This window comes from Ciconia boyciana, chromosome 3 (genome assembly GCF_034638445.1).
Source record: "Ciconia boyciana chromosome 3, ASM3463844v1, whole genome shotgun sequence".
NCBI classification, from domain to species: Eukaryota; Metazoa; Chordata; class Aves; order Ciconiiformes; family Ciconiidae; genus Ciconia; species Ciconia boyciana.
The window spans coordinates 74,730,751-74,754,885 of NC_132936.1; positions in this window are offsets into that span (position 1 = coordinate 74,730,751).

Sequence of the window (24,135 nt, forward strand, 5' to 3'; positions counted from 1 at the left end):
TCCCTGCCACATGTGATGGACAATCTGTCTCTTACACCAGGCTTTGTCTCCTGCACCTGCCTCCCTCTTTTATCTACAATTTCGCCTGAGCCCAGGAGCTTTGCATCAAGCTGGCCACAATTTTTTCCCAGGACTTCAACCTCTTGGCAATCTTTGGAATCCCGTAGTGTCAACAAAAATAAATCAAAGTAACAGTCTCTGTAAATTAAAAGATACACAGACTTTTAGGACAGTAGAGAGTATATCTGATCAACTAGGCTGGTCCCTATGTAGCTGTGGTGGGTTGACCCTGGCTGGGTGCCAGGTGCCCACCAAAGCTGCTCCATCACTCCCCTCCTCATCTGGGCAGGGGAGAGAAAATATGATGAAAGCCTCGTGGGTTGAGATAAGGACAAGGAGAGATCATTCACTAATTACCATCACGGGCAAAACAGACTTGACTTGGGAAAAAAAAAATGTATTACCAATCAAATCACAGTAGGATAATGAGAAATAAAAACTAAATCTTAAAACACCTTCCCCCCACCCCTCCCTTCTTCCCGGGCTCAACCTTACTCCCGAATTCTCTACCTCCTCCCCCCAGTGACGCAGGGGGACGGGGAATGGGGGTTGTGGTCAGTTCATCACACGTTGTCTCTGCCGCTCCTTCCTCCTCAGGGGGAGGACTCCTCACGCTCTTCCCCTGCTCCAGCGTGGGGTCCAATGTGAGTCCTTCCCATGGGCTGCAGTTCTTCACGAACTGCTCCAGCGTGGGTCCCTTCCACGGGGTGCAGTCCTTCAGGAGCAGACTGCTCCAGCGTGGGTCCCTTCCACAGGGTCACAAGTCCTGCCAGCAAACCTGCTCCAGCGTGGGCTCCTCTCTCCACAGGTCCACAGGTCCTGCCAGGAGCCTGCTCCAGCACGGGCTTCCCAAGGGGTCACAGCCTCCTTCAGGCACATCCACCTGCTCCGGCATGGGGTCCTCCGTGGGCTGCAGTGGATATCTGCTCCACCGTTCACCTCCTCCATGGGCTGCAGGGGGACAGCCTGCCTCACCATGGTCTTCACCACAGGCTGCAGGGGAATCTCTGCTCCAGCACCTGGAGCACCTCCTCCCTTCCTTCTCCACTGACCTTGGTGTCTGCAGAGTTGTTCCTCTCACATGTTCTCACTCCTCTCTCCGGCTGCAGTTTCTCTTGCACAGTTTTTTTTCCCCCCTTCTTAACTGTGTTATCCCAGAGGTGCTACCACCATTGCTGATGGGCTCAGCCTTGGCCAGCAGTGGGTCTGTCTTGGAGCCGGCTGGCATTGGCTCCATCGGACATAGGGGAAGCTTCTAGCAGCTCCTCACAGAAGCCACCCCTGTAGCACCCCCGCTACCAAAACCTTGCCACGCAAACCCAATACTCACAGGCATAGCACCCATTCAATACTGAGCCCAGTAATGAATTTTGACTGATTCAGAAAGTAATCTGCTTTGCTCTTGGCATCAATTGATTCAGAAGCGTGGAAGAGCACTGAAGTATATACCTCCACTAAGGACAGAAGAAAGTTTTAAACTGGAGAGGACTGGAAAACTCAGAGCTTGAATAAGCACAATCTATAGCACTTCCAGCTGCCTGTCTCTTTTTTTCTCCAGATGTCTGCCACTATTTAGGTCATTCTGGCACCCTTGAGCTTGAAAATGTTGTGAAATTTAAAGACTATTATTCTGAATGAAAATGATGCAAATGAGATAAGGCATAGATAGTGCCTGAAACTAGGGCCAGTGCCTGAAAAGAGCAGGCACTAAGCAAACCACCATCTGCACAGCCTGAAGAATAATAACACTGAAATGATAATCTATGGATTGGTGTTGCTATCTGCTGTGGTTTCCAGCAAGCTTTCATTGAATTTTTCACTGCAGCTGATACCTATTGTCATGTATCCTCTAAAAAAGGCCAATGACTGAGCAGAACTAAATTTCGGTTTTGTGCATGGCACTAAAATACACAGCAAACTTGAGAGCATCGTGTTCCCACCACCATTCAAGTACAGACCTGTGCTCAGTCTAACATTGGAATTTTTGCATTTTTTTAGTTTTCCAATCTCAAACCAATCAATTTCAAGGAATAAGGAACTCTATCAGCTTGTCTGGTCAGATTTTTTCTCACGATAAAGAAATTAAGGAAGGTGCCATTTCAACAATGTTTAATATGAGAACTTCTGGGGATTTAAAGAAAATAATCTTTTTCAAACACTGGACTCTGTAAATGAAATATTTTCATATTGCTTTTCTTCTTTTCCTCTGCAAAGCAGTTTTAAACCAGCTCAAATTTCCTGTCTTGCAGGATCTGGCAAGGCTACAATTTGTTCAATCTACCGTGAGAGTTTTTGAAAGTAATCTGCAATGTATTTTACTCTGCACACGTTTAAATACTAGCTGCTGTGCCTTGCTTGGCATTTTTAAAACAGAGAGACAACATCATATATCTTGAATTACTTCTTGACATTACTGAGCAGCAGCCGATCCTTCAGTAACTTTTTTTTTTTTTTAGCAGGATATTGATTTCAATAGGATCTGACTGGGGCTGAGTTTGTGCACCTTGTTAAGCTTCCTTCGGTGCTGCCTGTGCTGAGAGGCCTTAAGGAGAAAAACTGGTGAGACCCTCCTGCATAAGCGGAAAAGGAGGAGGGGGCCTAGAAAAGGAAAAGTCGGGAGCTCCCCGGGTTAGAGCAGGTGAGAGAGCACCAGATCATGGCAAATGAATGAGACTATCCGGGATGGCAGAGATCATGCTGCCCTCGTTCACTGCCCGAGCATCGATGATCCGCCCGTTATCTGCCCTAGAAAACTAAGCAGAGCTAATATAGTCGGTACCATTACATTGTTTGCACAGTCCTTTCTTGGCATGTTTTTTGGTGCATGCCTATGAGGAGTCTCCCAAGCAATTCCTGGGTGTTAACGGTCAAGGGCCAGCATGGGCTGGGAGCCATCCCTGAAGGCAATCCAAGTATGACTACTCTGTGTTGGAGAGTAAGGCATTTTAGCCATAGGGATTCAAGCTGTGCCGTGCCAGTGTGCTTCAGGACCAGAGATTAGGTCTGATTTATTTTGTTTAGCATCCCTGTAGCCACTGGGGCTGCAGCGTACAGTAGCAAACATTGAGCTGGCAGGTGCAGAAGCCTGCGCCCATTCCTGCTGTGCAGAAAGCGCTCCTGCGCTGTGTGCTGTTGCCTGACATTTGGACCTAACAACTGTGCTTGTCACGTACACTGCATGTTGCAGTCTGACTGCAGCCACCGTGCTCTGAACACTGCTGACCTGCTCCAAGCGATGGTTGTGGTGAATCTGAAGTGAATTTGAAAGGTCATACAGTACCGCATACCCTAAAAGCAAATTCCCTGGAATCAGTCAACTTTGTGCACTTGGGAAGTAGCAAGATCTAACCTACATCATCTCCTCACCTTCTCATCAGAGAGGCTCATTGGTGAGGAGAGCTCCATGACGCTGAGCCTTCTTCTCAGCTGCAACAGGCTTTATCCTCACCCAAACTTTGGTGCAAATCTGAAAACTCAGCTTCCAAACTCAAGAAGAAATCGTCCTTTAGGGTAACATAAATGGAAGAACCATGATTAAGAACATTAGCATGGACAAACTCAGACTGTGTGTTCTTCTAATTGGCTTATGAAAGCAGTTTGTGTGCAAAAGCTAATGGTCTTTTTTCTATAAAAAAGATTTTTTTTTTGTGATTTACCACCCTGTGCTCTTTAAATCATGTTTTCAATTATTTCTGTGCCTATGTTTGGAATCTGCTTTCAAAGAATACTGATAGCATTAATAAAAATGGTAGTTCAAATGTCACTGTTAATTTTGTACTTCGTTCTGTGACATTTGCATATTAATATTGCAATCTGTTGAACTGACATCAGAAGGACAAAGCTTTTGACAGCTGATTTTGTTCAGCTTAGACTCAAATGACACTGTATGTTATCAACAATCCAATGAGATCTGTGCCTTTTTCAATCCTCCTGTGAAATTAATTGTCTTTTAGCTAGCAGAAGCTGATTTCTGACTTCTTCCTTTTTTTATTTTTAGTTTTTTTAATCTAAACACCAAAACAGTGGAGTGGCTGAATTAAAAATTGAATGCTTGAACTGTGGTCCAAATTACAGCACATAATTAAAGCACACTCACCTTTAGCGAGTCTAGCATTAAAATGTAGAATGGTAATAATTTTTTTCTTTTACTGAATGAGTTTTTGAATTATTTAATCTAAATGACATCAATATAAAATAGAATGTAAAATGTATTTCTCACTACTCATTATACAGTCTGTAGACAGGTCATATAATATATGCCTCAGTATCTCACCATCAGGATCACGTGGCAATTTGGAAATACAACGAACAGTAGCTGGGGGTTCCAGCAGTCCTAAGCTAATCTCCAAAAGCAATAAGATCATCCATCATTTTTGTAATAGCCTCATGTTCAGTCTAGACTGGCCATTTATCTTGTTCTCAACAGGTGTTCTAGCTAATACACTATCATAAGTGTCATTATAAATCCCAATTTCCAAATGTTTACACAAAGATCATAAACATCTTACAGTTTCTTGTGTCTCATAGATTTTATCTGAATTTTACCTTCTGCTAAATCCATACAGCCTCCCTGCTCAGCACCAGCAGTGCAATAATGTATATTCCAACCTGAGCTGCTGTAAAACAGCATGCTGCTGCTGCAAATGGTGAGAGACATACATCAGATGCCTCCTTTACTCTACAGAAAATATGGAGAAAGGAAACTATGGCATAGCGGGAAGATACAGGTCTAGCTACGAGGCTTTGCCTGCAGATGATAAAGTAAATTCAAAGCATTCAAACTACAGCTTTCATTGGGCAGAGACAGATGCAGATTAATAGCCAAACCACTCTAAAACAAAACACTCCTATAGTTTCTTCATGGAAAGTGATGACAGCTCCTCAATACTGAGGAATATTCCATGTGGACAATTTTAATTGTGCTGAAAATTCATTTTCTTCAAGTTAATCAAGATGCACAGTTCTGAGCAGCGTTACCCAGAGATACTCCCTTATGCACATTCAAATTCTGGATAAATGCATGAAGTTGGACAATTAAACTTCCTAATGGAGCAGCCAGTGGTCTACTTGACCTGGAGGCATGGAGCATTCCCTTGCTTACTTATCCTTTCCTTTGATTTTTTAAGTTATGATGTGTCCTACGATATAACAAAGTGGTAAAGTATCACAGTGATAATAAGTGTTATCATTTCACAAACTGCTCCCAAGCTTCCCTTGAATGCATTCTTTCACTACTCAAGGTTACAAAATCATCAAAACAGGAAGCCCCATTTCCTGTTTGTATATATTTTAATCACAGACCTTGATCCAACCTTCACCAAAAGAAACCCTGTGAGCTGTGCTAAGCTCACATTTCATCTTTTGTCTTCCGTCACTTGTCTGACCCTGACAGAATGCCTCCAGTAATCTTCCTGTGATGCTTTGCATAGAAAATCTACACCACTTAAGTATTTGGAATAATTTTGAGTACCTGGGGGAAAAAGCAGCTTAGAATCCTTAGAAAATCATCTTTTTCCTTCAGCTGTCTTTCCACATGCAGCTGTTGAAGTGTCCATAGTCTTCTGACAAAACGTGCCTGCCAATGCATTGATCTAGCTGGGCTAGTTTTACCAGCAACCTCCTTCACATTAGTGACTGTGCTTAACAGCAGAGGAGAGCTCAAACCTCGAGGCTCAATTCAGAATACTGAACTGAATATTCATTGAAGAGTCACTGTATATTCAGAATATTGTTGGCTACTAATAATGATCACGTGCAGGAAGAATTATTCTTATATTAATCTTAAATATCACGTGCTGAAGTTGAACCCTTTTGCTTATTTCTTCTTGGTCATTCTATGCAAGACATTCAGCTAGTTAGCACGGACTTCGTCCCTGCCTCATCACGACTTACAAGTGACTGAATGGCACAGAGCTTTTAATGAAATATTTAATCAGGAGGAAAAGACACTGCTTTGTCAGTTCCAGGTCCCTCCCTCCTTCATTAAATCCATGTTCTCTCTCCCAGGTGCAGAAGACAGCCATTTAAGGTGGTGTGAAGTTAATGGGCATGGCCACCTGGCCACTTGCCAAGCTGCCGGGCAGTTGCATGTTTTGGCCAAAGACTGATTTTGATTAGTTACCACAATTACAGTTACACTTGCTATTTAGCTTCATGTTTACCAAGAGAAGAACCATCTGTGCTTTTAGACACTATCCCTTTGCCAGATATTTATGGTATTCACTCCCTTTTTGGGAAAACAGGAGTTTTCAGAGGTGTCATAGTAAAATGGCACTGGAAACTGGGTAGAGGTAAAAGCAACAGTTGACTTCAGAACAAACTTAGCAAATAAATATTAATTAATAAATAAACTCAGAGCAAGTTTCCAGAATTATTAAAAACTAATAGCTGAAAAATAGGCTTACCTGTGTTTGCAGTCTCCCTTTTAGTGTGGGAGATAAAGTGTTGCAGGGTACATGCTACCCTAATTTGGAAAGCAGCTATAAGTCTTGCTGGAAGAGATGCCTCCTGTGCTGTGGCGGTAAGGCAGGAGACGTGCTTGGAGCTTAGCATTTTAGAGAGTCTCTGGCAAAGTTTCTGTGGACCTCAGACACAAGGGCAAAGCAGCAGTTGTTGAGGGATTGCCGCCTTGTCTGTAGTCTTCATGGTTGTGCCAGTTTGAATAATTTAATATTATTTGAGTAGGTTTTTAGACATATATTGAATGTGTTTGTGTGTGCGTGTGTGTGTGTGTACACACAGATATTTTTATCTTACTGGAGACTTAATCCTTTGGCAGTCAACTCTGAAGTGCTTTGGAGTGCAGCCAAGATATTACTTTCTGAAATCTTTTTGAAGTTCTTCTTTTTTGAACTGTGAAAATACTTCATTTTTTTCACCTCAGACTGTTTCCTTTTTTTTTTAAAAAGGATACTGCCAGCTTTGTCAGCCTTGCATTATATATCACCAAGCATGCTTTGTGAACAACCCCAGATGAAAAGAGGTCTGGTGTTCAACTGCATGTGTGCACTGGCATCCTATGGAGAGGACATGCTCAAGGACTCCTTATGGATGACTGGGGTCTCTGTGCATCACTGTGGGATAATAAAAGACTAGCTGCTTAGTGATGTTATGAGACCACGGCATCTGATACGTGACCTTTTTATGAAGACTACTGAATGTGAGTGATTTATCTGTATCTCCCACTGACCCTGTAGACCCAACGGTGATTAGATGCACCAGTCAAAATGGATTCATACAAGACACTCTGTTTTATTTCTGTCTTCCAAAACCAGAAAGCTCAGTTATTTGTGCAGGAATAATAAGCTCTGTATTAATGGAATCCAAAAAAGTGCCAGGTGCCCCGTCTATAGGATAAAAGTTTGTATTTCAGGGAGAAGAAAAGAAAGGAAGCATAATCTAAGCAAAAGATACAAGCACACATTCTGTTTCCTCCTGATTACCCCTAGTACCCCTTCCTGTGCTCTTGCTAATTACATAAAATGCCCTTTTTTTCTTTTTTCTTTTTTTTTTGTTTGCTATTTAATCTTTTCCTATTGGTGGATATATACTTTTTTTAAAAATTCAGATGTGTAAAAGAGGGGAGAGTTGGAATATTTCTAAGCTGATGAAAGCTTTAATCAAAATATTTAAAAATCCTGACCTTTTTGTCCCTTATTTCAGATAGGTTGCTAAAGCTATAAGGAAATGGCCTAAGATAACACGATTTTGCAGCATTTTCTCTTTTTTCTCCCTGTTTTTCTTCACTGAGATGCTTGGCTGTCTTAAAGACGGTATATCTTTTATCCCATTTTTGAACCATAAGAATATTCGAATTTCTTTCTTTCAGATTGCAGATGGGAAGGGTTTTTGCTTGCCATGGAGAAGCTCACTGAATTTTATTTTGGATGTGAGAAAAGAACAAGTTGGCAATACCAGTTATTTGTCATTTGTAAATGATTCATTACGGAATATTATATCATGTTACATCTATCTGCATTAGGTAAGTAGCACATCCTCACAAATAATGTGAATTATGAGTTAAAATATTAGAGCTTTTTGGTGTCCTCATAAATCTGTCTTTTACTTCACACAAACAGAGACACCAGAGACCTGACAGCCCCTCTATGGCTTCTTACGCCCACCACCCACAGCAGCTTATGCTCCCTTCCACAGAGAGTGGCTCATGAAACCCCAGGGCCCCACTGCACATGCACATAGTTAAACCAAAGAGAACTGGACATGCCATCAGGTGGAACAGGGATGGATGTGCGTGGCTGCCAGTGTGTGTATATGCAAGGAGCTATGGGAAAGAAGGAGTTTTCTCAGTCTTTGCTGCATATTTTACGTCCTTCATTTTGTGTCTTGCACGTTATGTCTGAGCACGTGACACTATTAAAAGCTACTGCAGAATCCTCTTTGCTAAATGGATGAAAACTGGCCTTATAATGGGACAGAACATCAAAATTAGCACTGCCTAGCAAAGGAAGTTGCCAGATTTCTTAGATGAACTATAGCATAAGCAAGAAAATGTGATTGCTTCTCATTTGATTAATTGTAGTGCAACAAAAGCCCAAAATACCATTTATATTGTCAAGTGATTCCCAGATGAATAACTTTTCTTTCATCTAAATAGCACACAGTCACAATAAATGTCAGGGGATAATGGATGCATCTAGATTTTCAACCAGACAGACTGCTTGACAGGGGTTTAGAACTGGAAGAAATATCCTGCTGAACAGGAATAAGAACAGCAAAGGTGCTTTCCTGTACTTCTGAATTTGGCTGACGGTCTACCCCAACATATGTTCCTGAGGACTGCTACCCTGGCATTGCCTTAAAGCTTTACAGTATCTCCTGCTGTAAGACTTTGCTTGCAGCTCCTTGAAACTTTGTTAAATTGTTTGGGCTGTGATTTTCCGACAGTTCAACCAATGTCAGATTTTAAGAGGTGAAATAAAAGATTTCCTTTTGTCAGTTTAAAAAAAAAATCCAACAGCTTCTTTAACAAGTACTGAAATTCAGTCTGAATTTACTATGGGGACCAGGCCTGCAATGTGTCTGCCAAGGGCATATGAGGTACTGGGCATGGAGACTGGGACCCGCTCCCCTAAGCAGGGAAGTTGTAGGAGGTCAGTGGGGAAGCAGACACGCCTGACACAGAGATCACTTCTTCCAGAGTGAGCCAGTGGCCCCAACACGTGCTGTAAGCTCATTGGCAAAATGTCCCACCACCCTTTAGCACGGGGCTATTGAGGGGGTGAGAACCCCTTATTGCCACTCAGTTACTGCAAGGACTATGCAATGACTCAACATAGCCCAAGTCATGAGCTGCTGCCATGAGGCTGTCACTGCTCTGCTGTTGGGTGCAAACCCCAGGCTGTGTTTCAGCTTGAAAAAGATGGTAAATTCTGCCCACAGGAACAGTATTAACATGCACCGTCTGCAAACTTAAACTCTTAAAAAGCATAACCTTGTTTTGTTCCCTTTGTATAGACATGTGAAGACAGCTTTCAAAGACGGGAGCAAACACCATTTTCCCATGGGCTACTTTTCTATTCAATAACAGGATGAACTTGTTTTAAGAATGAATCAGGTTCATGTGGTAAATTAAAATCATGTAGTAAATGAAGAAGGGGAGTGAGAGAAGGCAGAAGACTGTCTTCCATCAGGTTAAAATATTAGGCTTGATTTCCAGCTTTGGGCAGTCATTTGTGGTACCGAAGTAACAAAGTTGTGATTTTATGTATCACTTCTATATAATATTATAATGTTATGTAAATTGTAGTAGCTTGGCCAAACTGAGGACCCACAGTTAATGGTTTGACCCTTCTCTCTCTCTGTCTCAGTTTTCTATACAGCTTTGTGGGACTAATAGTGTCCTCATGTCTCATAGGAGAGTTATAAAATAAAGTTAATTTGGTTAATTTGAATGATGCTTAGTAAAGAAAGCTTGCTCACGTTCTTATCAGTGAAGAACAACAAAATATTGAGAAGCTACTCACTATCTGAGCACAGTCCATCCCCTGCACTGAAAGAGAGGGAGAGCTCCTGTAAAAGGCAGATGGTTATGTGGCGGCATAATTAAAGGCTTTGTCCTAAGGAATATCTAAAAAGAAATCAGAACTACAGATGAATAAGCAGTCTTACTTTGGGCATGTCCTATTTCAGAATGCTAGATTTGGGGCTAGAGGGTACCAAGCGACATTAGTGTAGCTTTCAATGTTCAAGACGAGTATCGATAAATAATCATAGGTTAGAAAGACGAGAATCACTTCTCTTTCTGCTCAGTGCCACAGGTCCCCACTTGTGCTACAGGATCCTTCCCTTGGAGCAATAGTTTGAAACATTTCTTCAGAAAGGCATCCAAATCCATTAGAAGTTAGATCAACAACCCAAATTTTATATATATGCTTAATATCTGTAGCTGCCATTAACTTCAGGAGAAGATGAGAACTGAAACAGGCTATTTTTTTTTCTTTAAATGTCAAAATAAGAACTTAGTGCTTAGCTTTAGGAAAATATTTGCAAATGTTGGTGTTAGTACACTATGTGTCAGCCTCCTCACCTGCCAAATGGGGAGGACAGTGCTACATCCCACACAAACACATTACATTACAGACAGACTGAATCCACAACTATTTTATGCTCTGTAAAGCTCTAGGAGAGGAGTGCTCATAGCCTTCCAGAGGCCAGCCTTTGAAGAGCCCAAGTGTCTTGTACCAGGCTGAATAATGACATACATCTCAGAGGCAGAAAGGACTTGGGACTAAGCTCTTTAAGTGTGAACACAGTATTTTGAAACATGCCATGTCATCAATTTAAAAAATCTTGGAGGTACTTGTGAGAGAGAATGCAGATATTCATGAGGCTTAAATCTGTCTTGAGTAACTTCAGTGTTTCAGTAGGCATGAGAAGGTAAGTTTGTTTACTCCCTCATATATTTTCCAATAAAAGTGCAGCTTACTGACAATTAAAAGGTGGACTCATGTCTCTTAGTTATTGGATTAAGATGGGTAACTACTTTTTCTGCATGGCTTGAGGTGATTGTCAATGATGAAGACTGACCACACAATCATTAATGACTGGATATTGTGTTATAAATATCAGGCTTTCTATCTAAGTGCAAAATCTCTCTTTCCCCCCCAAGGAATCAGCTTTACACTATTTCTTTCTGTAGGGCAAACATGTTTCAGTCTTTTGTTGAAAAACACTGAATTACATATTTCTAGGAAAAGACACAGTACAAAGAGTAACTTCTTCATGGGTTTATGCAGGGCTTTCCTCTCAAAATAAAGGAAATAAATCAAACCAAGTTTCTGTTAAAGACTATCTTTCTTTGTCTGAACCTGGTTAAATGCATATTAGCCACTCATGGCAGTTATGAGTTGCCCATAAGAGAGCTACCTTTTGGAAAAGTTAGCAAAACTGGCCTGACTGGATGATTAGTGTCAGGCATTAGCTCATTACATCAGGTGTTCAGCCTTAGTCAGGCAACGTGGAAAGCCTGCATACTCCATCTTTAAATGTAGTTGCTTTAGTAGAGAAGAAAACAGGACTAAGGGCCTTAGGAAAAATGCTCATAATTGGAGAATCCTCTCCCTTTTCTTCTTTAGGTCAAGCAGTACATAACATGTGGCCAACAGCCGATGTGAGAGCTGTGATACAATTTCTATATATACAACTTCTATGTATACCTGATGGTCTGCAGGAGGCTTATTTTTTGCGATATGGTAAACTGAATAATAAAATTAATATTTCAGTGCTTGAGTGGACCTTTCCTGGTAGGAAGAGATACAAGTTTCCTTTGAAGCATTCTACAGGTGCAGTGATAATTCCAAATCTGGGTTAAAGAAGAAAAGGACCTTTTGCCACTATATCCTATATTAGAACCTGGACCTTGATTCCTCTGTCCTGATCACTTCATATTAATCATCCTTGTGAAATTTGGGTGTATGGGCACCACTTAAAATTTTTTAAAAAGAGTTCAGATTTCCTCAAAACAGCAAAAGACGGAGAAATCCTTGGCATAGTGTTATTACAAGAACACTAGGAGGCATCTAGTTTCTTGATACCCTGCTAAGCATTACTCTTAGCCTTTGGCTGGACTGAGCCTAAAGCATTAGGAGGAGAATCTTGAAATAACTTGTAACGTCTTGGCTATTAAGTTCGGTATCTAATAAGTCTCTTTTAAGAATTAGCTCTTCTTGCTGAGAAATGCACTTGTTGCCCTGATGGGGCTTCTTCTCTTTTGTGTTTTGCTTCTGTTGTCTTTTCCAATGTGATCCACTGTGACAGTGGGTACAAACTCAAAGAAAATCCTCAGCTGACAGGGATGTCTGAGCTTGGCCCAACAGGGACAAGACATAAAGGTCTAATGGACAGAGTGCACCAATTCTCACCACTAGCTTTTGTTCTTGTGGGGGACTTCAACTTACCAGATGTCTGCTGGAAATACAATACAGCAGACAGGGAACAGTCTAGGAGGTCCCTGGAGTGTGTGGAAGATAACTTCCTGACACAGCTGGTGAGTGAGCCAGCTAGGGAAGGTGCCCCACTGGACCTCTTGTTTGTGAACAGAGAAGGACTTGTGGGTGATGTGACAGCTCGAGGCCGTCTTGGGCATAGCGATCACAAAATGATAGAGGTTTTGATTCTTGGAGAAGTAAGGAAGGGGTTCAGCAGAACTGCTGCCTTGGACTTCCGGAGGGCAGACTGTGGCCTGTTTAGGAGACTGGTTGACAGAGTCCCTTGGGAGGCAGTCCTGAAGGGCAAAGGAGTCCAGGAAGGCTGGGCATTCTTCATGAAGGAGATCTTAAAGGCGCAGGAGCAGGCTGTCCCCATGTGCTGAAAGATGAGCCTGCGGGGAAGAAGACCGGCCTGGCTGAACAGAGAGCTTTGGCTGGAACTCAGGAAAAAAAGGAGAGTTCATGACCTTTGGAAGAAGGGGCAGGCAACTCAGGAGGACTACAAAGATGTCACGAGGTTATGCAGGGAGAAAATTAGAAGGGCCAAAGCCCAACTAGAACTTAATCTGGCTACTGCCATAAAAGAATTAAAAATGTTTCTATAAATACATTATCAACAAATGGAGGGCTAAGGAGAATCTCCATCCTTTATTAGATGTGGGGGGAAACACAGTGATAAAGGGTGAGGAAAAGGCTGATGTACTTAATGCCTTCTTTGCCTCAGTCTTTAAGAGTAAGACCAGTTGTTCTCCAGGTACCCAGCCCCCTGAGCTGGAAGACAGGGATGGGGAGCAGAATGAAGCCCCCATAATCCAAGGGGAAATGGTTAGCGACCTGCTACACCACTTAGACACACACAAGTCTATGGGGCCAGATAGGATCCACCCAAGAGTACTGAGGGAGCTGGCAGAAGTGCTCACCAAGCAACTTTCAATACTTCATCAGAAGTTCTGGCTAACCAGGGAGGTCCCAATTGACTGGAGGTTAGCAACCGCCATGCGCATCTACAAGGGCCAGAGGGAGGATCTGGGGAACTACAGGCCTATTGGTCTGACCTCGGTGCCAGGGAAGGTTGTGGAGCAGATCATCTTGAGTGTAATCACGTGACATGTACAGGACAACCAGGTGATCAGGCCCAGTCAGCATGGGTTTATGAAAGGCAGGTCCTGCTTGACTAACTTGATCTCCTTCTATGATAAGGTGACCCGCTTAGTGGATGAGGGAAAGGCTGTGGATGTTGTCTACCTAGGCTTTAGTAAAGCCTTTGACAGCATTTCCCACAGCATTTTCCTGGAGAAACTGGCTGCTCATGGCTTGGACGTGTGTACACTTCACTGGGTAAAGAACTGGCTGGATGGCCCAAAGAGTGGTGGTGAATGGAGTTAAATCCAGTTGGGGGCCAGTCACAAGTGGTGTTCCCCAGGGCTCTGTGCTGGGGCCAGTTCTGTTTAATATCTTTATCAATGATCTGGACGAGGGGATCGAGTGCACCCTCAGTAAGTTTGCAGACAACACCAAGTTGGGCAGGAGTGCTGATCTCCTTGAGGGGAGGAAGGGTCTACAGAGGGATCTGGACAGGCTGGATCAATGGGCTGGGGCCAGTTGTATGAGGTTCAAGGCTGAGTGCTGGGTCCTGCATTTGGGCCACACCAACCCCATGCAACGCTACAGGCTTGGGGAAGAGTGGCTGGAAAGCTGCCAGGCAGAAAAGGACCTGGGGGTGTTGGTTGACAGCCGGCTGAACATGAGCTGGCAGTGTGCCCAGGTGGCCAAGAAGGCCAATAGCATCCTGGCTTGTATCAGAAATAGTGTGGCCAGCAGGACTAGGGAAGTGGTCATTGCCCTGTACTTGGCACTGGTGAGGCCGCACCTCAAATACTGTGTTCAGTTTTGGGCCCCTCACTACAAGAGAGACATTGAGGTGCTGGAGCGTGTCCAGAGAAGGGCAACGAAGCTGGTGAAGGGTCTGGAGCACAAGTCTGATGAGGAGCGGCTGAGGGACCTGGGGTTGTTTAGCCTGGAGAAAAGGAGGCTGAGGGGAGACCTTATTGCTCTCTACAGCTACCTGAAAGGAGGTTGTAGAGAGGTGGGGGTCGGTCTCTTCTCCCAGGTAACAAGTGATAGGACAAGAGGAAATGCCTCAAGTTGTGCCAGGGGAGGTTTAGACTGGATATTAGGAAAAAATATCTTCACTGAAAGTGTTGTCAAGCATTGGAAGAGGCTGTCCAGGGAAGCGGTTGAGTCCCCATCCCTGGAAGTATTTAAAAGACATGTAGATGTGGTGCTTAGGGACATGGTTTAGTGGTGGACTTGGCAGTGCTAGGTTAATGTTTGGACTTGATCTTAAAGGTCTTTTCCAACCTAAACAATTCTATGGTTCTATGATTCCATAATTCTCCCATCCAGCCCAGTCAGAACTCCGGATTTTCATGAGTTAGCCAGGATTTCATGTATGCTAGAGTGAAACAACTCACAGGGGCCATTCATGCAGCCTCTCTCCCTTGTTTCTGTCACTGTGCACTGTAAGTACAATACCCACACCATTGGGTATTGGCACCATTGCTCTCCCTTCCGCTGGCTCCTGTGCCCTCAGGGCCAAGCATCGGTTCTGATTTCAGTTTGCATTTCGCTCAGAGTCCAGATGAAAAAGCATCAGCGGAGACCCCTGGAGCAAGCAAACAAAATAACCAGAGTCCTGCAAACACCTGCAGGCATCTTCCCCTGCAGTGGAAGGAGGGAAACCACTGAGAAGAGCCAGGGCTGGAGCTCAGGAGGGCCTGGAGGCAAAGAGAGGCTGAGGCTGGGCGAGCTGCAGGCTCTTCCTGACACGGCAGAGAGTTCTACACTCATGCAGACACCCTGAACTGAGTCCCTTGGATGAGGCCAGTGAGGGGGAACTGCGCGTTCTTGCCTTTTTCAAAGCTCTTTGTCCCAGACCGGTCCCACATATGTCTTGGTTGCACTGGTGAACAGCACCGGTGAATTACCTGTGGTCTCGAAGGGCCTGAGAGGGCTCCGTCCGCCCTGTCTGACATTCCCAGGCTGTGTGCCAGCACATGGGGGACCCTCATGAGGGACCTGCCTGGCTTCTGTAAAACAGTGTTCCCAGGGGCACCTGTTCTAACGCCAAGAAGCTTTTGCACAGAAAAGTGTCTTTCTTCCCTGTTTCTTCATTCAGCCTTGCTTCTTTGTGTCACAGGTGAAAAGTTATTTGTGACAGGAAGATGAGGCACGTAGGTAAGGGAAAGTCCTAGCAATTAAGCTGGGGAATTGAGGTCAAAAGGTAAATATTGCTTGCTGCAGTGTTTTCTGCCAGCTGTGTGTTGTTCATGCCGCTGTGAACAGAGGTGCTGAGGCTCCCGGCAGCCAGCAGAGCTCAGGGAGCTCTAAATGCAGAAGGAAAACACATACAACACCAATGTCTGAAAGCAGTGTGCTGTGCAAGGAAGCTCATTCACTCCCTGGGTCCTGATCATGCTCCAGCACTGCACAGTGCCCAGTCTCTCATAGACCGGGTGTGCTTCGCATTGAAGATGATGACACCTATCTTGAAAAACAGCAATAAGAAGAAAAAGGCTTTTAATGTTTTTAAGTGGTGGTAACAAAGTCAGGAAAGGTCTGTGCACAGCAGCCGTTGAAGATGATGATACCTATGTCAAAAAAACAGCAATAAGAAGAAAAAGGCTCTGAGAGTTTTGCAAGTGGTGGTATTGCAGCAGACAACACAGCATTATGCTGCAGCTGGAACTCAAAGCCTGGATCTTGCTGGGAAAATTAGTTCTCCTTAGACCTGCTGGCATTTCTGTCCTCCTGGGGGTTAACCGTGCTGTGGATTGTGGCCTTACTTGATTATTTATGTGTCTGCAGCACCTGAGCTAGCCCCAGCTGATGTGTCTGTTGTGCCTCCTCTTTGTGTGGTCTTTTTATTCCACAAGCTTTCACAGACCTCCAAAATCTTCCTTTAGCACTGATCATGAGGAAAGAAGAAGGAAAATGAGGGGTCCCAACCAAAACTATGGAACTAGATAGAGCCACCTCCACAGCTATGCCATATACACTGTAGAAAAAGACTGGAAAAGAATGAGCAAGAGTAAAGTGGCATTGAGATGGAGTTGGGAAGGAGAATAAAAGGGCTATGGAAATCCTCATGTCTTTATACACCCCTCTCTTGTGTTCAGACCTGAAATGGAGGGAAAGTCAGGCTAAGTTTTCAAAGGTTTCTAAAGGATTTCCATGCCCAGTTTTTACTTGCATTAATTGTAAACTGGCACCCAGCTCCCTTATGCATCTTTGAAAGACCCCTGGATAGATGAATGTCCCAAAGTCTCTACATGAGTCAACAGCTGAACTGGGGACAGAGCTCGGGGCCAGGCTGCAACGCACCGAGTTTGTCCCCAACAGTGTGACTCCTGCCAGACTGCCCTATACGAACACTGGGTCCATGGGTCTGTGCAAATCCTGCTGCCAGGGACAACAGGACGGCAAAACGTACTTATTCAGTGTTTTTTAAAGTGAACAACCATATTGCCCAAGGGAAAAGAGCAGGATAGAGGGGAGGACAGGCAGCATAGACACCTCTCAAAAAGGGATATAGAGCTCAGAAGGAAAATCTCTCGGCACTGCTGGGGAATTAACAGCTTGACAGGCACTTCCACCCTGGGATTGTGCCGAGGCTGGTAAAGGCACCGCACAAAATGGTAAGAATAATGAGCAGCAGCAGCAAAAACAGAGATAAACCAAAGATCCTCTGCAAAATGGAGGTTGGGGTGGGAAATGCATCTTTAGGAAACTCAAAAGTTAATAGCACAGGTACTGGACCAGCTTCTCAAGGAAAATGACATCATTCAGGACTTACACTGATTCATACCCATTGAGGAACTCAGCACTTAAAGGCTTCACTTTCTAAATTAGCATTGCACAGATGCACATTAAAAACCTGGCACAGTTAATAATATTGTTAGGTATTCCAGGCATTATTTTTAAGCAGAAAAAAAAAACATTCCCAAAAAGGAAACACACCACCCCCCCGCCCCAAATTGCCAAGGTACCTGCCAAAGTAAAATACAGCTGAATTGTTTTGCTTAAGTGTTCAAGCAACACGTGTATAATACATCCCAGGAAAACACATTAGTTCTTGCCTCCTTCTCCAAATAAGAAGACATCTATATTTCAGTGCATTTTTAAGTCTAAAAGGCACATTAAAAAACTCCTATACTGCAAGTTTCTGAAAACATTGCTCAGATTCAGCTTCCATGAGAGCCATCCCTCCCAGTGGTGGTATTTAAGCATTTTGCTCTGATAATTTTGCAGTCTGTCTATTTTAGTGTAGCTAAAGAACGAAGGGCCAACTCTTCAGGGCCATCGAAATGCAAATCACAGGAGCTGACAGGACTTTGTCAGAAGAGAGGCTCCAGCTGAAGTCTTTAGGGATACGCTGCTGGCTACGGAGCACAGTCCTGCCTGCCTTTCTTCTAAGAGAGAGAAAAGCAAGTTATTCTCTCTCTTTTGCACTTTCTCTTTCCCTGTGTCGTTAAGGACAGCGAAGGCTACAGCGAGCCCTCTGTGCCGCCCAGCCCTCCCAGCGCCAGCAGCTCAGGGAGCGGCAGGCACGATGTTTCCACCAAGCACGTGTGCAGGGGCTGTACGCACACCACAGACATTTGGCAGCACGTGCTGCTGGGCATTCAGGAAAGCAATGGTTCATCACTCCCTGGATTAGGGCCATAGGATTGACAGGTCTGCTTAGCCATAGTGAGGGAGACTGGTGTCACCTCAGCATTCATGCAGTCTGTTGGAGAGGAGCTGGGGAAACAGCTCTTGCTAAATATTGACTTCTTTTGAGGCCCTCCACAACACTGAAATCCCACATCTCTGGGTGGTGCCTGTAAGGAAAATATGCTCTTGGTGCACTGCAAAGACACCCTGTGTAAGGAAAACGGGGAGTCAGAGGGAGCCGACCAGAGACTTGCCTACCCTGAGCCAGTCCCACAGGCATTCCACCTTTCCAGGAAGGAGGTCTTGCAGATCCCTGTTCCTGATACAGACACAGAGCAGCACAGGGAGGTAGGAGTCCCATACACCATACTGTGGCGTGGGTGGGGGGATGGATCTCATGCCACCTACACATTGCATGGTGTGCAATAAATAAGTGGGTGGATTGAATGTCATAGATACATACCACTCCTAAACTCTTATCTGTCTGCACTGGTATCTGTGCCAGCTGCTTCTCCACCTACCTAGAGGCCTTTTGGTTATGGAAACCCACAACTCACAATGATATTTTACTTCTGTAGAGATATACTGCTTACGCCCACCTTTGAGTAGATAACAGATGCTCTTTCGTGGTACCAAACAGTGACCTGCTCTCTCAGGTGGGGAGCAGTCCTCTTTTGTGTCATTTACTGAGAACTGGAAGTTGAATTAGCAAAGGCAAAGAATACCTTGCCTTTGAGTTGGATAGGATTTACCTGTTGCATTGGGAATGGCAACCAGTCACTCCTGCTCTCATCTCTGGGAGCTTGCAGGGTTCGCCAAAATGTGGGCCCAGGTCTGGATATGGGGCCTGTGGTAGTACCACGCACTTGGCTGCATGACATTCCTAATCTCCCTTTTTGCTAATATCCCTGTTGGAAATCTTAGGCAGATAGAAATAGGCCTTGATATTCGCTACAGAGTCTGCTTCTCCTTCCCAGTGATTTGCAGACAGGTACTTGCCAAGTGTCTAGTGACTCATTTATTTAGGAAAAAAACCCACCACAACAATACAATCTGCAAAACCACGCTTTTCCCACTCCCATGTAAGAAACATTTTTAACAGCCACTCAGACCCTCTGTAGAACAGCTATTAGCAACCTGCTTCTCTGTTCTTCCCTGAAGAGTGATGAATACAGCTCCAGCAGCCCAAATTCCATTGCCTTTTGCTTCTGGTAGACACTTACTCCGTGAAAAGTGGTTGTGACACACTAGCCTGGGTCCAGAGACCTGGCTTACTAAGCAGAGCTTGAGCGCGTAGGCATGGACCAGGCTGGTGGAGATGCCAACACTCTGTCCTTGGCAGGAGGCTGGAGACTAAAGCTCAAGTATGTTAAACTGCTTTGCTGCTCTGTGGTCCTGGACCAGTCATCCATTTACTCAGTGTAAAGCTATTTTAGATGGGCTTTTTTGGCAGCTTGCGAATATTACAGTCATTTAATCTGACCCCCTGCATAGCAGAAGCCTAACAATTCTACCCTGTGAATTCTTCACTGGTTTGAAGACTTAAAGAAAATTTGCTTAAATCTCCCAACCATCTGCTGCAGTACTCAATTATCTTGACAATTCAGATTTCCTTATTTCTAATTTAAAGCTTTCATATTTGTGTCTCCCCAGCCTTGGATTTTGTTATGCCTTTTCTTAGGTTAGATTAAGAGAAATGCAGCTGAAGGCATATAACTTGTTCCCTTGGGGCTGGGGCCAAAGGACTCTAAAAAGACTCTACAGCACTGGAGTAGTCTTTTGCTTTGTCAGAGTAAAGCACATTAAGAACTGCTCTGGAAATCTAGAGACTAATAAAGCAGCTTTAACAGGCTGGAGCATCTGGCCTTCTACATATTTTCCTTTAGCACTTCCACCAACTGTTGTTTGCTCATATCTACTGGAGTCTGTTTATATAGATTTTGCCCAATCTGCTCTTTCTGGTAATGTTCATATTGTTGTATGTTTATGGGGAGAAATTAAAAAAAAAAAAAAAGAAAGTGAATATGAACTGAAATATTTATGTGGTCTAGAATGACTTAAACTGAAATGACCCTCACCCATGCAGGAAGCTCAAAGCACAGCAATACAAAAACTGAAACTGCATCAAAAAGAAAGTAAGACTTGCTGGCCTTGTTATGCTAGTCAGACTGTTTGGAAAGTCATGCATAAAACAATTAGTACTAACCTCCTATGCGAATACTGCCATTTGAAATGAATTCATTTGCACAGCATATGTCTAGCTGGTTAGACACCAGATAACAATTGTTATAACATTTCTTAGATGATTCCCAGATGTTACCATCATACTTATTCCCATCTTCATTGTACAATGTATCCCCAAACACCACATGCGAGTGCTGAGATGTGCAGTGGGCTCAAGATCAGATGCTGTGCTCTGGGTGCCTCAAACAGTAACTGGTTGCAAGAATGGTGCTGGCAACAATGCTGCACTGGGTGCTCTGGAGGGGAGTAACTGCTGTGGTGCCCTGAGGATGTTTCTGTAATTGAGTCCACTTGATCAGCAGAACCTTTACTAAGACATAGATTGCCTAGACTTCAGTTGAAAAAGAAAAAAAGGGGGGGGGGGGGAAGGAAGACTTCTACAAGCAAAGAGACCAAACTTTTGGCACTTACCTCTGAATGTAATGTCATTCTCTGTAATCCAGCAGTGCAGTAGTTGTAGGTGGACTGACTCCTCAGATGTGGGCTCTTGCAAGGCCAGATCCAAACCAAGGAGCCACTAAAACAAGCCTATTTGCAAGTGTAAAGACAAAAAGAGCTAGATTTTCTATGTTTAGCGCCACTTGGGTCTGAAAATCTCAGCAGTGCTCCAGAAAAAACATTTATACTCCCACCTTACTGAGCCCCTAGCTGAGTCACGCAGCAGTTCAGGAGTCACCAAAAAGCCACAGTGTGTGTGAGTTGCGGAGCAGGAGTCAAGAGTCCCAGTACTTTGCCCTATACAGAAGCAGTAAAGGAAGGAGGCACAAGATGCCTGGGATGGATCAATGCCTATCGCTCATAGCTGTCAAGAAAGCGTATTTGAGTTTCCGTGATGAGAGAAGATGGCATCTCAGAGTCAAACACATGGAGTATTTCCAGTGAAGGGCTGGTGTTTCCCCATGTCCTTGGGAAGCAAAATTTCCTGTCATTCTCCATTGAATTATCTTCTACAACATGTCAGCCTGAATGCATACCTACAGTGCTCCTGATTTTTATTAGGAAGCCAAAAAGCTGGGGTTTGTTTTCTAAATAAAAATCCTCCAGCTCTCCACCATCTCACCTACATGCCACAATCTAATCAATACCTACCTCCATTTGAGCATGCCACCATCTCTCACACACGATGCTGAAAAGCCCTGGAACAATTAATTACTAGACATGGCTATTTTCTACTTAGGAAGCAAAAATTAACAATCTTGGCATTCTATTTTTAAATAATAAATAGAAAATATTTATTTTACAGCATTTTCAAGATCATTTTGACAAAAAGGCAGTTTTCATCAAGCATTTGACAGACCAAAAGTAAGAACTTTTACAGGAAGCTTCATAGCTCATACAACTACATACACAAGGTGAGTTCTTGCTCTTTAGATATATTTACGTATGTGTATGTTTCCAGTTTTAACAATTACAAACTAAAAGCTAATATACTGAATTTCAAGAAAACTCCTACTCATGATATAATTACATTGCAGTAATAAAATCAGTGCTTAATATGTTCAAAACAGACAGATATGAAAACAATATCGTACCTTGCCACGTTGCCGCCTCCCCATTTATACAAATCTGTTATGTTTCTTTTTCTTATCTATCTCACTTCTTCAAAGACCGGCTTCCTAGTACTAGCTCTGTGCTACTGACAACGCATGTTTTTGGAAACAGCACAACAAATCTTATACTAAGATCATAAGCAGATAGAATTCATTGCCAGTGTGGTGATCAGCAAAGAAAATATGGCATTTTTCTCATTGCTTTAATGAGTAATCAGCATTAAAAAAAAAGAAACAACAAAAAATATCCCCCTAAAAGCCCCAAGCAGACAAAATTCAACCAACTGACCCTCAGGTGTCTTTAGTTCATTATAGAGACATCAATCTACTGACAAAGACATAACTGTGTCTTTGGGCAAAGTCATTTCATGCTTGCCACATTGGGACAATGATAGCAGTTGGCCACTAGTCATATTGAAAAGAGAAAACATTGTGAAAAGAGGACGAGAAAAAAGGCTCTATCTGGTTTTGAGCACCAGCCAAACCTTCCAATACCACTACTATATAATTAGATCAAAACAATGAGATTTGGATCTTCAGAGAAGAATTGATGCCTAGCAGCAGGACTTCTTAAAATTCCAGTGAAAGGAAAGAAAAAGTGTAGAAATATGCTGAATTCAGAAAAACCCTGATAGAATATTCACAAGAAGCAAGGTTAAAATCAGGTTTTGCAACTATATTAGCATGAAGAGATTCCTTCAAAATATCTTTGGAAATAAAGTGTAGAACTGTGGGACAGATCCTCAGCTAAATTCAACAGCACAATCAGAGTTCACAGCAGTTAAAATCCTGTCCAGTATATGTATAATATGCACATTTATAAATAGGGTAGTAATAAGTATAATTAAGTTCAAGCCACAGCAATTAGACCTGGACTTTGAACATGCCAGCCATTAGGGAGCTTTGGATTAGGCCCATCTCAAGGAAACACATGAAGGCTAGAGGAGAAGGAATGAATGACAAACTACAGCTGCCTAGGAGTGACCTTTAAGATACAAGGTTGTACATTAAATAGAAGTGAAAGCGTATGGAAAGAACATCCAACTAAACATCATAAAGAGATTCAAAGAACTGTTTATAACAAACCCTGGGAATTTATGCACACATTAAGCACTGATGAAATTTCCTGTCTGGACATGATTTTATTTTAAATTATATCTGAAGCAACAAAATAGTTTAAATACTTTTCCTGTCTTGCCTTTATACTGGCATGTGCAAGATTTCTAAAACAGACTTTTTTCTTTTTGTGTTTTCTTTTTTTTGTTAACCACACTTGCTGCAAATGTAAAGTAACAAGTTCTCAATGCACTGGTTATTAATACCATATGTCTACTTCATAAAATATCTGCAAAATAAAGCACCCTATTATAAGGGTAACAACTGTCTCAGCTTGTATATGAAAAAAAAATGTGTTAGCACAGCATACAAACCTCCAAAGATCTATCGAATATTTGTAACAATGCAATATAAAACATGATTTAAACATAAAAATATTCATAGTATATACGACGATCTTCCAGTGGTAGTTATAGGACATTACGCTTCACACATACCGTACACACGCATACAGAAACACAAACGTACGCTCACTCTCTTGCTTCGAGGCTGACTCTATAACCCCCAGTATGAAATTGCCTTTCTTTCAGAGTAATAGTTTGTTGCTCTAAGTATACAGCTATTTTCCAGTGTATTTGATTCCAAAGAAACACAAAGGAATGATGTAATCACATGGCAAATAAGTTGTATTATGAAAAGTTAGTCAATAAATATTGTTCTGCTACAGGAAATGTTGTGTAACAGTTTAGCCACATGGTTTGCAATCTTATACAAAAGGGCAGTTTTTCTAAGTCCTTATCATATTACAAGTACTACAGCAAGGGCTTTCTTCAGAAACCTCGAGTCTTAACTTGATCATATCTCTTGCTCTGTTCGCAGTGTTAAAAAAGCCCAGATCCCCCAAAAAGCAGCCTAGTGTGAAGAACAAATTGTTCAGACAAAAGTCAGTAAGAGCCATGTGCTTTCTCAGCTCCTCTCCCCCAAACACATTACGCAGTTATACCACCTATAGAAACCAGGAAAAAAAAATTATGCATATATGTCTCATATACAAGTCGCTTCGT